At 43.9% G+C, this 12,011-nt stretch overlaps 1 protein-coding gene across 1 annotated transcript in view; it reads right to left on the minus strand.

The window, feature by feature from the left end:
- Window positions 1–11,677, minus strand: part of si:ch211-125o16.4 (neuroblast differentiation-associated protein AHNAK) — a 55,507-nt gene extending 43,830 nt beyond the window's left edge. The window contains exon 1 of the mRNA XM_038794879.1: window positions 11,550–11,677. The gene's annotated coding sequence lies outside the window, so the exon portion shown is untranslated. The remainder of the gene's footprint in view (window positions 1–11,549) is intronic.
- Between the last annotated feature and the right edge of the window lie 334 nt (window positions 11,678–12,011).

Here is a 12,011-nt window from a genome sequence, read left to right on the forward strand (position 1 = left end):
ATCCACTATTACTCCTGGGAAACGGGTGAAAAGGACCAAAAACCAAGGACTCTAGCGGGAGCTACCTTACGTGCGACCTTCTTCTACATGTCGCCACCGGAAGTCTCTTATCGGTTTTATATTTAAACTATATTGTGAATACTTTATAATCCTGAAACTCCAAAAGGTTAGGGCAGTTTTAAAACTCTAACTTTGCTGAAAAACACGGTTGGCCATGACATTAGGTTTTTCGATTTAACGTGGTTCATAAGTAGTAACACGTGCCCAATTTTGTGTTTCAGTTTTAATGCTTTCAGCTTTCGCAACCAAAACCGAATACTGTACATTGCACAGCAAGCTGCCAGTTCCCCAGACAGATGATATCCTCGTTCTCCAGTAACTTGGCAGCACACCTCCTCTCCAGTTGACCACCCACCCAACACAGCTAGGTTACGGCCAACAGGCTCCCAGAAGGAAAATTCAGTTCCAAATCTTAGTTAAAAAAGAATCAACACTACAGGCACCAGTAATACTGGAGTTCCATTTTAAGGTATACAACTCCACTTCGGACCAAATTTGCTGGTACCCTTCATTGCTCCCGGATCAGATACAGACCGTTCCTCACGCCAACCGCACCCAACCACTGCCACCTACAGTCCTACAGGCTGGTTTAACTCACTGGGCTAAATCGCTGGCTTTTAAAGCAGACCAAGCAGGCCAGCAGCACGGTTCGATTCCCGTACCAGCCTCCCCGGACAGGCGCCGGAATGTGGCGACTAGGGACTTTTCACAGTAACTTCATTGAAGCCTACTCGTGACAATAAGCGATTTTCATTTCATTTTTCAGACAAGAGGTTTCTGGCAGCTCCCTCTGTGCCCTATGTTGTTTTAGCTGAAGATAGGATTGGCCTGGAGTTGAAAATCAATCTCCAGCAGACACTGCAACCCTGGAGAAAAATCAGTGGGACATGAAAAATAGGTGGATTTAAAAAAAAAAAACATTTATTTGAAATGGTTTTCTTGACCAGAGATAGAAATATTGAAGGCCATGCATCACAAGGATGGATCGTGTTGGCTGACAAATGGCTGGAGAGAGTGGGGGCAAGTGATGTGATGAAACCTTCAGGAATACATTTCATTACAGTTGGCAACTCTAGTTTCCATTCAGGTTTTTTTCCCCTGGTTGTGTTTGTCCAGTGTGGTTACAATGAGCAGAGAGAAAAGCAGTGGCCTACACCCTGTCCAGAGCGGGAACAGAAACCACCTTTACACATTTTCTTACGGCAAAATTATTTTCATTTAGCACATTTTTAGAGGGCACACAGTTTTTCAGAAACAAATTAGACAAGCTGATTGAGGAATATCATTTATTTGAATGAAACAGCTCTTGCTGAAACGTAATGTAGAATAACTTTTGTTAGTCAGTAAAATAATTCCTGATCTGATCTCACAGGCCATGCAGGTCACAGCTAGTGACCCACAGAGCTGCCTGCCCCCTGGTGTCAATGTAGTCTGTACAGTGTTGTGTTATGTAATTTGGAATAAAACAAGCTGCCACTTGATGCAGTTTTGAGTAAAAGATGCTCCAGACTTTGAAGTGAGTTCAGTGTGTTTTATTGAACTATTTGCACAGTTCTCAATGAGTTTGACTCTCTGCTAATCTAAATGTAGTAACTCAGTCTAACTGAACCAGTCTTGCTCTAAGCCACGTGCTGGGGTGTGATGCTGAGGATACATCCTGTCTCGCTCTGTAGATGTTGGTCTGTGGAAAGAGGCGGGGTGTGAGTGCCTCATCCCTTTTATAGTGTGATACCACCCCCGAGTGTCCTGACTGCTCATTGGTCGTGTCCTATTCTATGTGTTCATTAGCTGCATGTTTGCATATCATGACATACAGTGCACTTGAAGCTGTGCTAAGTGAATGGATTTCTCCCACAAATGCCGCAAAGTTGGACTCGACAGTGCGACTGGTGTCAGCGGTACAGGAGCCCAGAGATGCTGAAAACGGCAGCCAATGTGCAACCTGCTGTTCTTAACCTCACAGATCCTGTTACAGTGTTCTCATAAACACTCACAGCTGAACATGGGTTCAGCTGCACAATCGGCCCCATCCCCACTAGTGCTAGTCAGAAGCAGCAACAAGAAATTCAAATGGGGTTCTTTTTCTTTTGCTGTTGTGGAGCTAGTGGCAGTCTGCCTTGTGTTGTTAGGGGAGGGCTCACTAACTGTCGGAGTCAGAAGGGATTGAACTTTTTGCAATGAGCTCAGTGGAGTTTACAGGCCTTTTGGGATTGCAGGACGGCAGGGAGATGGAGCATAGGAAAGCTGCGTGCAGAGGGAAAAGGAGGAGGGCTCTCAACAATCAAACCACTTCTCCTACCTCTACCAGGAACACCATCTGAGGTGGCTACAATTCACTAATGAGCAGATCACTGAAAATGGCACCTCCTCCAACCGAACCTGCAGCCGTCCAGCAGGGCAAGAACGGTGTATCAATGCATCAGGGAGGTCACGAAAGCCCTGTACAAAAAGAGAGGAGACAGGGAACAGTAGAGGGGAACCAGAGATGTGGGGAGTAAGGGGGGGGGGGGGGGGGGGGGGAGGAGGGCACGGGTAACAAACAGTAACAAACTTGGCAAATACAGGAACAGAGAGCAAGGAAAATACGGGCGAAAGACGGGAAAAAAGGCCAAAGCGGAGGTGAACACGAGATGACAACGGCAAGGAAAATCGTCCGGGAGAAGCAAGTGACAGCACCAACACCAGATCCATTCCCGTATTGCCCTCTCTGTATTGGACATAACCAATGTAATTGTTTCTCCAGTACCCAAATGTATATGCACCTCCTCAGTTCCCCCCCACCAACAGATGGCTACTTATGCGTTAAAAATAATATATATATAATATATATATTTCATTCTGCGTACATAACGGTAAATATACTTTGTTCAAAAACATTTATAAAAAAAAAACACTAGCCCTGTACATAATGCTAGCAAACTTCAGGGTCCGAATTAGAGGAGCACAAATGGGTGTCATTTAGGGCAGTGGGGGGTGTCGCTAGCTATTGCCAATTCTGAATTGCCCTTGAGAAGACAGTGGTGTGCTGCCTTCTTGAACCACTGTAAGGCTGAAAGAGACTATAGGCAGGAGGCCAATCCATGGAGAGACTTTTTAAAAATAAATTTAGAGTACCCAATTATTTTTTTCCAATTAAGGGGCAATTTAGCATGGCCAATCCACCTACCTTGCACATCTTTGGGTTGTGGGGCGGGAGGATGGAAAGAGACCCACACAGGCACGGGGAGAATGTGCAAACTCCACACAGACAGTGACCCGAAGCCAGGATCGAACCCGGGTCTTCAGCGCCGTGAGGCAGCAGTGCTAACCACTGTGCCACCTTGCTGACCTGAGAATATTAAAATTAAGGCACTGTCAGACTTGGAGCTAATGCAAATCAGTGAACACAGGCCTGATGGGTGAATGGAATTTGGTGCAAGTTAGGGATCTGGGCGGTAGAATTTTAGATTACCTCATGTTTACAGTGGGTGGATGTTGGGCGGCTGACTAGGAGAGCATTGGAAATGTCAAATACAAAGGTAATAATAGGGGCACGAGTGTTTTGCAGAACCTTTATTGAGACAAGACGGGCGATGTTAGAGAGGTGGGAGTGGTTTTGCTGATGGAAAGTATAGTCAGAACCCATCTCAATATCATCATGGCATTAATATGGCATGTATTTGAATGTCGTGGTGATGGATATGAAGTGCACAAATGCATAGAGTTTTGGCTAGATTGCCAAGTGACTTCTTTCGTGTTTATGAAGTATTATTGTAAACCTGCTTCATAATTGCAACCTCCCACTCTGACCTTGCATTATACTCACCATCCAAAACACTCAGTGCCAATTAATACAAATTCCAATAATTCAAGGATATGCTCCTGGCAAGTAATTGAGATTGCCTAATATTATTTTGCTCTGGATTTTTTAATTTTAGATAATTAGAGTACCCAATTATTTTTTTCCAATTAAGGAGCAATTTAGCATAGCCAATTCACCAACCCTGCTCATCTTTGGGTTGTGGGGGTGAAACCCACGCAGACACAGGGAGAATGTGCAACCTCCACACAGACAGTGACCCAGGGCCAAGATTGAACCCGGGTCCTCAGAGCAGTGAGGCAGCAGTGCTAACCACTGTGCCACCGGCTGCCCATTTGCTCTGGATTCTCAACACCCTTCTGGAAAAGCAAATTCTTTGTGCCATCAAGTTGATCTTGATGTACAGCTCCGAGTTCAAATAACCCTATGCTCCCAACTTACAAGAAATAAGAAAACTATTGTTTGGATCAGTTTTTATTTTGAAAACTGCATTCAGTAGACATAAAGTGAAGTAGGGTGGATAAGAAAATAAATGTCCTTTACTGATTAATTGCCTTGTGTAAACAGGCAAGTGTACATTCCCAAGTTTCTGAGTAACATCGTGCTGCATGGCTCTATTTTTTGTTGTTAACTTTGATCTTGGGACATTTATTTATAAGCGTACAATTCTTGTATATGTTAATAGAAATGCAAATTAGGCATATTGTACATTGCAAATTTTTTTTAAAATTTAGAGCACCCAATTCTTTTTTCCGAATTAAGGGGTAAATTAATGTAGCCAATCCACCTACCGTGCACATCTTTCGGTTGTGGGAGTGAGACTCATACAAACACGGGGAGAATGTACAAACTCCACACGGGCAGTGACCCGGAGCCGGGATCGAACCAGAGTCCTCGGCGCAGTGAGGCAGCAGTGCTAACCATGGTGCCACTGCGCCGCCCTTAATAGACCTTTCTTTCAATTATCATCACTAAATTCTGTTTTGCTCACAACCTAAAATTCAATCAGAGAATTGCTTATGTTAAATGATGGCCAAAAATGTATTTTTTGCCCAAATGGAACACAAATGGCAGCACGGTAGCATGGTGGTTAGCATAAATGCTTCACAGCTCCAGGGTCCCAGGTTCGGTTCCCGGCTGGGTCACTGTCTGTGTGGAGTCTGCACGTCCTCCCCGTGTGTGCGTGGGTTTCCTCCGGGTGCTCTGGTTTCCTCCCACAGTCCAAAGATGTGCGGGTTAGGTGGATTGGCCACGCTAAATTGCCCGTAGTGTCCTAAAAGTAAGGTTAAGGGGGGGGGGGGTTGTTGGGTTACGGGTATAGGGTGGATACGTGGGTTTGAGTAGGGTGGTCATTGCTCGGCACAACATCGAGGGTCGAAGGGCCTGTTCTGTGCTGTACTGTTCTATGTTCTATGTTCTAAATGCAAAGTGTATCCTGAACTTTTGCCTTGAATCAGCATTAAAAGTGCTCATTCTAAAAATTTTCTACCATTTCCATTTAAACTCTTCACCAAAAGATCACAATAATCGGGTCAGACTTGCGCTCAATCTGGTTTTTTGAACACTCAGAATTCTCCTCACAAGGAATTCTTTTGTTAAAATTGAGAAATGCAGGCTGAAGGCCTCAAGTTTGTGAATTACTTGCAGGACTGCCTCTTGCATAGATTCAGTTCAGTGAGTTGGACCAGTGTCCAACCAGCCACTAGATGTTGAGTACTTGCATGAATACTTGTCCGAGAAGACATTCCGCACGGATGTGGAGATAGAGGGTGGAGAGGAAGAAACATCATTTAACTGACTCACAGCTGCCAAATTGTTATTACATCAACTGTAGCAATTATCTTTCCAAAATGGTTTCAAAATTGCCCTATTATCTACCAATTGCACTGCAATCTGTGGTACCACTAATGATTTGAAAAAAATAACTTCAGATTTTAAAAAGTCCAATTAAAATTATAACACATATTTCACCGTAAGAAGTCTTACAACACCAGGTTAAAGTCCTCACCTATGAAGGAGCTGTGCTCTGAAAGCTAGTGACTCCAAACAAACCTGTTGGACTTTAACCTGGTGTTGTAAGGCTTAATATTTGTGCCTAGAATTGGCTTTGTGGCCAACAACATGTGCAACAGAACAGCAAACCAGTCCACTAAAAATGATGTGCAAGGACCAAGCAAAATTTGACCTTGTGTATCATCAAGGTGTAACCAGCATACTGAGAACGCCAGCTATTCCCGGGAGAGTGTGTGAAGAGGACATGAAGATCAGCCGCAGGAATTCCTGCACCTGATCTATAGTGAGTTTAGGAGGGAAGAGGTAAAGATTTTTCTCCCAATCATTCCAGACCCTTCAATCACTGGGAATATTCTCCATATGTCTAGTGTTCCACCCTTTAATGATGTTATGATGTGGAGATGCCGGCGTTGGACTGGGGTGAGCACAGTAAGAAGTCTTACAACACCAGGTTAAACTCCAACAGGTTTGTTTCAAACACGAGCTTTCGGAGCACGGCTCCTTCTTCAGGTGAAGAAGGAGCCGTGCTCCGAAAGCTCGTGTTTGAAACAAACCTGTTGGACTATTAATGATGTTAAACATCTCTATTTAATCACCCTTTAAACCAGTTTGTTTCTAGTGGAAATAACTCACTCAATCATCAGTTCACTCTTGGAGGTTTTATATACCTTCGTTTAAAGGTAGCATTCTAGTAAATCTATTGCAAGAACATCCTACCTGCAGCGTAAAGTCCAAAACTGCACATTTCAACTGTGACATGCTTACATGTTGAAATAGATTGACCATTACAACTTCTAGGTTCTACATCAGGGTGGCACGGTGACATAATGGTTAGCACTGCTGCCTCACAGTGCCAGGCTTCAATTCCTGGTTCAATTCGTGACTCTCTGTGTGGAGTTTGCACTTTCTCCCTGTGTCTGTGTGGGTTTCCTCCGAGTGCTCCGGTTCCCTCCTGCAGTCCAAAGATGTGCAGGTTAGGTGGATTAGCCATGCTAAATTGCCCCTTAGTGTCCAAAGGTGGGGTTACAGGAATAGGGCGGGGGTTGGGCCTGGGTCGGGTGTTCTTTCAGAGGGTGAGTGCAGACTCGATGGGCCAAATCACCTCCTTCTGCAATGTTGGGATTCTATGATTCTACAATCCCTTGCCATTAATACTTGGTATTCCATTCGCTTTTTATGGCCTTGTCCACCTGTTCTGTTGCTTTTAATATCTTCGGAATCAAAGGCCTCCAAATACATCTGCTCATTATCTAGGGTTTCTCTTATTCAAAGTATAGTTTTTTTCACCTGAATGGATCATATTTACTGGCATTGAAGCCCATCTGCTACTTTTAACCCACTATGTCATCAAGTTATGGTCAATCCTTCAACTTATGGTCCTCAGAATTATTTCCAATAGTTCTAATTTAAGCACTGGACATCATTTGACACTGTTGTGCACTTCGGAAACATTGAAAAATTGTCATTTACTGCGTTTTCTCTTTACTAACCAGTTTTAATTCAGTTTTCTATCCTGACCTTAATTCTTAAAGATTCTCCAACAGTCATCTGTGTAGTGTCTTGTCAAAGGTTTTTTGAAAGTCCATGTACACCACTTCCATTGTATTCCCCCAAGCACATTTACTGGATTAATATTCCACTGTTCTGACTACATATCCTAATATTAGCACAGAGCTCTGCCAGAGTGCTCCTATGCCAAGTACCAACCAGTACCTTGCCTAATCCATCCATTAGTAGCACTTCCTGTGCAAACAAGCTATAGTGAAGGTCTTAGGTAATTATTCAAGTGAAAATTAAGGCTGGAGACTGCAAAATGCCTCATAGAAATATATGGTTCTGTCCCCCAAGCAAGAGAGAAATCTATTTATTTATCAGACTTATTCCTCATGCAGAACTCACATCTCTCTCACAACAAATCTTTTTTTTTTTTTTAATTTAGAGTACCCAATTCATTTTTTCCAATTAAGGGGCAAGTTAGTGTGGCCAATCCACCTACCCTGCATTGGGTCATGGGTTGTGGGGGTGAGACCTACGCATACACGGGGAGAATGTGCAAACTCCACACGGACAGTGTCCCAGAGCCGGGATCGAACCTGGGACCTCGGTGTGCGAGGCAACAGTGCTAACCACTGTGCTGCCCCTCACAACAAATCTTGCCCCATTACAAGAATAAAGAACAATACTGCACAGGAACAGGCCCTTTGGCCCTCTAGGCCTGTACCGGACATGATACCACCTTACTATCTGGGAGAAATTGCTGCAAATTCCCCGAAATAAAGTTAAGCAATTTTCTACAATACTTACTCACCTCCACTTTAAAAACTTGGCCCTTTGCTTGCCATAGACGAGTTTCTTTAGGTCCCACTCAGTACTTCTTCCTCCAACATTCAATTCTGTTTGAATAAGTCTCCTACTAGAGTTCGGGATTGCGGCTGGAACCCAAAACCTTCTTGGATTGGATTGGATTGGATTGGATTTGTTTATTGTCACGTGTACCGAGGTACAGTGAAAAGTATTTTTCTGCAAGCAGCTCAACAGATCATTCAGTACATTGGAAGAAAGGGAATTGAACAGAATTCAAGAAAGTACATGAGAATACATAATAGGGCTACACAATATATACAATGTAACTATATAAGCATTGGCATCGGATGAAGCAGACAGGGTGTAGTATTAATGAGGACAGTCCATAAAAGGGTCGTTTAGGAGTCTGGTGACAGTGGGGAAGAAGCTGTTTTTGAGTCTGTTCGTCCGTGTTCTCAGACTTCTGAATCTCCTGCCCGATGGAAGAAGTTGGAAAAGTGAGTAAGCCGGGTGGGAGGGATCCTTGATTATGCTGCCTGCTTTCCCCCGGCAGCGGGAGGTGTAGATGGAATCGATGGATGGGAGGCAGGTTCGTGTGATGGACTGGGCGGTATTCACGACTCTCTGAAGTTCCTTGATAAGGTTTAGCACTGTGGGCTCAACAGCTGGTTTGTAATGCAGAACAATGCCAGCAGCACGGGTTCAATTCCCGTACCAGTCTCCCCAAACATGTGGAATGTGGCTACTAGGGGCTTTTGAAATCAAAAAATGAAATGAAAATCGCTTATTGTCACGAGTAGGCTTCAATGAAGTTACTGTGAAAAGCCCCTAGTCGCCACATTCCGGCACCTGTTCGGGAAGGCTGTTACGGGGATCGAACCGTGCTGCTGGCCTGCCTTGGTCTGCTTCCAAAGCCAGCGATTTAGCCCAGTGTGCTAAACAGCCCTACTTGTGACAATAAGTGATTATCATAAAAGGTGTCATCAAGTGCATCGCAGTTGACTATAATGGACTCCCACATAGGAAGTTCCAGGTTCAATCTCAGGTTTGTTTGCTACAGCAGATTGTAAGTTCAGCATTTGAGATGCAAACTTTATATCAAATAGGAGTGTGTTTGGAGAGGGAGCAAAGATTTGCTAGGGTTCCTGCTTTTGATTGCTAGTGAAGGTCTTAGGTAATTACTCAAGTGAAAATTAAGGCTGGAGACTGCAAAATGCCTCATAGAAATATGTGGTTCTGTCCCCCAAGCAAGAGAGAAATCTATTTATTTATCAGACTTATTCCTCATGCAGAACTCACATATCTGTCTCACAACAAATCTTTTTTTTTTAAATTTAGAGTACCCAATTCATTTTTTCCAATTAAGGGGCATGTTAGTGTGGCCAATCCACCTACCGTGCACCCCCGCTCCAATGCATGTGGGTGTCCCTTCGAGACATAGAGGTTTACAGCATGGAAGCAGGCCCTTCGGCCCAACTTATCCATGCCGCCTAGTTTTCACCACTAAGCTAGTCCCAAATCCCTCTATACCTATCTTACCCATCTAACTATCTAAATGCTTTTTAAAAGACAAAATTGTACCCGCCTCTACTACTGCCTCTGGCAACTCGTTCCAAACACTCAGCACCCTGTGTGTGAAGAAAGTGCACCTCTGGACCCTTTTGCATCAATCAACAGACAGAGTTCGAACTTTCAGAATAAATGACGAGAGATTGTGAGGGAGGGATCAGGTTCATCTTGATACTCTTCTTGGTCAGATTCGCTGCTAATTCTTGCTCACGCATGAAAATGATGGGCACTTGGGCCAACAAGAAGGTGACTCTACCTTAGCAAGGAATCACTCTGTAGGGGGCAGCAAACCTCCTCTGTTCAGTATGCGACATAATAAAAAGATCGTCACTATTTCTGAAGTGCAAGCAATATGTAAACATGTTCTGTAGGGATTCTTCTAGGATTTTGCAGAAAGTAGAGGGCATGAGGAATCCATTTACAATACCACCAACATTGTTATCATCCAGCAGGGGAAAGAGGGCAAGCAACTTGACAGAAAATACAGACGAGAAAAGAGCTTTTAAAAAAAAAATAAAAGCCCAATTTAGTCACATACTGTGACGGACGTATTTGTATTACTTATTTTTTCAACGTTTCTGATTTTCCAAAATTTCCTAGGTTCTGGAATGGTCCTAGCAGATCGGAAGTTAGAAAATGTAACGCCACCATTCAAGAAAGTAAGGAGAGAAAACAGAGAACTACAAGTCTGTTCGGGTACACAGACAGAAAATTCAGAATGTCCAAATTAACCAACGGCATGCCTTTCGGGATTTGTGGGAGGAAACCAGAGCACCCGAGGAAACCCACGCAAACACAGGGAGAACGTGCAGAATGCACACAGACAGTGACCCAAGCCACGAATCGAACCTGGGACCCTGGATCTGTGAAGCAACAGTGCTACCCACTGTGCTACTGTGCCACCTATTCTGAATGGCAGAACTGGCTTGATAGGCTGGATTCTTATCAAACAGTACAGAAACAACTGCAGACTTCTTTACACTGTTATAGGGCAGCACATTGTCCCACAGCACCGAGCACCCGGGTTCTATCCCAGCCCTGGGTCACTGCCCTTATGGAGTTTGCACATTATCCCCATGCCTGCGTTGGTCTCACCCCACAACCCAAAGATGTGCGGAGTAAGTCGATTGATTTTTGATTGTTCTGATTATATCATCACATGTACCGAAGTACATTGAAAAGTATTTTTCTGTATTGACCACACTAAATTGACCCTTAATTGGGAAAAGAATTGGGTATTTTAAATTAAAAGAAAAATTCTTTACACCAGTTATATTTTAATCTCCAAACTATGGTTACTCGACTTTAAAATATCTTCCCTCAATAACATTCTACAGAAAAAAATCTTTGCACCTGTCAGTATTACAATATTTTTTTTCTTTATCACCGTACAAACTGATTACAAACTTACACACCAGGTCAGTATGAGATGAAGATTTTTTCTCTCTCTCGCGCGAAACTTACACGTTTTGGTATTTAGTGTTGTTGGCTGGAGGGGTGAAAATGTCAGCTATGATTTCCAGCGTCTTCTTTTCATTTCTGTCCAAATTATAACTGATTTTCTTTTCAGACACAGAAACGCACACGGGTCACGGATGAGCTTTCACATCCACCCCCCCCCTCACCACAAGATACTCAACAACCCGACAGATAGGCTCTGAAGTCATGCAGGACTGCACCCGCGCAAATGAGATTGAAAACTAATATTCTGTACAAAAAAATCATAACTTTCCCTCAAGAGTTACCAACTGATGTGGAATAAAAATTAGCACAATATCCCAGCAGGTACAAATGAGTGTCCTACCTGCAGTGACGGTCAAAAGCTCTCTCTCCAGAAGCACAGTAGGGGTGCCTCTCTCTCTCCCTCTTGTGCTACAGGTGCACTGGAGCAATGACGCTCTCTGCCTCCTCCCTGCCTATGCTGTCTCCGAAAGTCATCGGACAGGTTTATCAGAAAATTCAGTGGGATGGGTGTGTTTTAGAAATTCCCTCAGGGAGGGGCGTGGACACACACACTGACTCACTCAGGTATGCAGCTTCTGAAAACACACCAGCGGATTTGGGCAATCCCCGCCCTGCAGGCCGCACTCTCCCTGCACTCAAACTTCCGCTTCGCCAGTGAAAAACCTCAAGAGGACTCATTGGGCGCGATTGAGAGCGTACTTCACAAATCACCTGGCAAAAGCCGTCCGTCTGTAGATACTTGTTTTAAATGCTTATGTTCTCTCTCTCCGGTTCACAAATCATCTCAGAGCAACCCCAAACA

This window comes from Scyliorhinus canicula, chromosome 1 (assembly GCF_902713615.1).
Source record: "Scyliorhinus canicula chromosome 1, sScyCan1.1, whole genome shotgun sequence".
NCBI lineage: Eukaryota > Metazoa > Chordata > Chondrichthyes > Carcharhiniformes > Scyliorhinidae > Scyliorhinus > Scyliorhinus canicula.